Source organism: Elephantulus edwardii, unplaced genomic scaffold, assembly GCF_000299155.1.
Source record: "Elephantulus edwardii isolate Elephantulus edwardi_28Jun2011 unplaced genomic scaffold, EleEdw1.0 scaffold00277, whole genome shotgun sequence".
Lineage (NCBI taxonomy): Eukaryota > Metazoa > Chordata > Mammalia > Macroscelidea > Macroscelididae > Elephantulus > Elephantulus edwardii.
Genome location: NW_006400027.1, coordinates 1,129,625 through 1,132,280, shown reverse-complemented (window position 1 = coordinate 1,132,280; position 2,656 = coordinate 1,129,625).

The window sequence follows — 2,656 nt, the reverse complement described above, 5'->3', positions numbered from 1 at the left end:
GCATTAGCTAATGATCCGGCTACACTTGTAAGCAAACAGAACCAACATATCTAATCAATGCTGAAAAACCAACCAAATGCCTATTAAACATCTGGATGTAATATTCTAGTTAGAACAAAACGAAAACATATGCAGGTTTCTTTGATCTGCCTCTTAACAAAGAAATTGTTGATAAAAAAAGCATACTGGCCAGTCAACATGTCGTTTTCATAAAGTCTGCTCGTTTCTCTTCAGCTGCTCCCAGTTTAATTTACTTGGTTTCCTGCAATCTCTAATTTTACCATATTGTGTGAAACCGCAAGAGGTTCTTTGGATGTGATTTTATTTGAGGTTTTACTGCTTCATGGATCTGCTACTTATTTCTTCCCCCTCTTCTTTGCCTTCTTTCCCCCCTTCCTTGCCTCCATTTCTCTGGTAAGGGAATGGGGAGGAAAAGGTTACAAAGGTGTGCTGAGAAAAGTTCTTCTGCATCCTATATCTTTAGGTTTTAAAAACCCTACAGGTTTTAAAGAATCAAATGAAGAAATAAAGTACAACTCTGCTAAAAATTCAAAATTGGGATGACGATGAAAGTGATCTTTTTAAAACCAGCACATTATTTCTTTTACATAAAAAAAGCATGTTTAGTTGGAAATTAATTACTTCTGTGATTGGCACCTGCAATTTTCCCCATTTCGTTTATTAGCATCTATCTGTCTTGGATAAAGTGCAACCATGGTACTCCTTAAAGGCAAAGATGGTGAAACTTCCTCTCACATATTTTGAACATGTTGTCAAGAGGGGCAAGTCCATAGTCAAAGACAAGATGCTTGGAAAGGTGATGGGTTAGGGAAAAAAAAATAAGATTCCCAAGGAGATGGATTGACACAGAGACTGTAACAACGGATTTGAGCCTATCAGAGATGGTGAGGATTGCAGGACAGGGCAAGGTTCTGGTCTGTAGATCAAAGGGTCACTATGCATCATAGTTAACTCAAGGCACCTAATGACAACATTGGTAATTGCTTATTATTTATGCTATTGGTAGGGTGGAGGGATGGCGCAGGAGGGGAAGACCCTCTATGAGACGGATTGATTCGGTGACTGTGGTAATCGGGATGGGTGTGTCAGAGGCAGTGCGGTCGGTGGTTGGCGCAGGATAGAGCAGGATTTAGGGCTGTTGTGCATAGGGTCGCTATGAGTTGCAAACGACTTGATGGCACATAATAACAACAACAACAACAAATAATTGGTATAAGGTCCCTGGGTGGCACACTTGCAACTGTTAACGTAATGGCTGAGCGGCACCACAGAACAAAGTCCTGATGGTCTACTTCTGTTAAAAGCTAAGCAAACCCAAGAGCTATTCCTCTGTGATCCAGGGTTCATAGTCAGTAGAAGTTTTAATTATGCTCCTGGCGAGTTGAAAATTTGATAATTAGTAGCAAATGAATGGAAATATACCCATATATGCATTGATGATAAGAGAAATGATCTAACAATCTTTCTGTGTCCTTTGCAGGAAATAAGTGTACTGTTTTATTCAGAGATAATTTCCTATGAAAGTAGCAGGCTTAATATTATTTCATGTAAAATCACCATCAATATACGAATATGCTAAAGATAAAGATCACTGTTAACAGATTTCAAACAGAAAATCAAAATTATAGATTTCATGAATAGGATTATTTTCTTTTAAATAGACTGTAGGGAATCTGCACATGTATTATTTATTTAAAACATAAGATTAAAGCTACTTGATTGTTTAAACATCATCACTCAAAGTGCAGTTTGATGAGAGTTTTGTAGTGTAATTATTACAGCATGACAATCACAGGGAAAACATGACCTTGAAAAGGGGCAAAGCCTTCTTCTTCCCTCTAGAGGGATGGAAGTATAAGAAGAACCCACCAAACCCACACATCTTTACACACATGATTGAAATCTTCAATTCTAAAATCACATGATCTTTCTTTTTTCCAAATACAGTACAATAAATTCAGAAGGTCTGATGTTTTAAACTTCACTGTTAAGAAAGCACTAGTGAAAATAGAAATCACATTTTTTTTTTTACTCCTGGCAAACAGAAGATAAACAGTTAGTAGAGACCATTTAAGAACAATGTGTTATTAGATTAGATGTGTTAGATTTAGTGCACACTGTATAAGCCTACTAATGGAAAGGTGTGACCTTCAAATCCACCAGCTGTTTCATGGAAAACCAAAGAGCATCATCTTCCTTAAAGATTTACAGCCTTGGGAAGGGTCTGATGGGTCAAAGCAGATTTGTTGACTGTAGGTTTGGTTTTGATGAGAGGAGTGTCACAGGAATTACATGTTGTTCTGTAAACGAAAAGATCAGCGGTTCAACTCCAGTCTACAAGCCCCTCAAAGGGAAAAAGGTGTGTGTGTGTGTGTGTGTGTGTGTGTGTGTGTGTGTGTGTGTGTGTGTGTGATGGAGCAGGGTGGGTGGTACAGGGGATTATCATCAGTTGGAATCAGCTCAAAAATAGTGGGTTTGGTTTGGATGGAATAGAAAAGGAGTAGCAACACTTTCATTTTAGTCCACAAACAGACTTCTAATTTCTCCTATATGCTAAATGACCAGCAAGAGTAAGTTAAGGTAGATAAAGGTTGGGCAAGGCATGGAAATGCCTCACCATTTCTGTGAAACATAG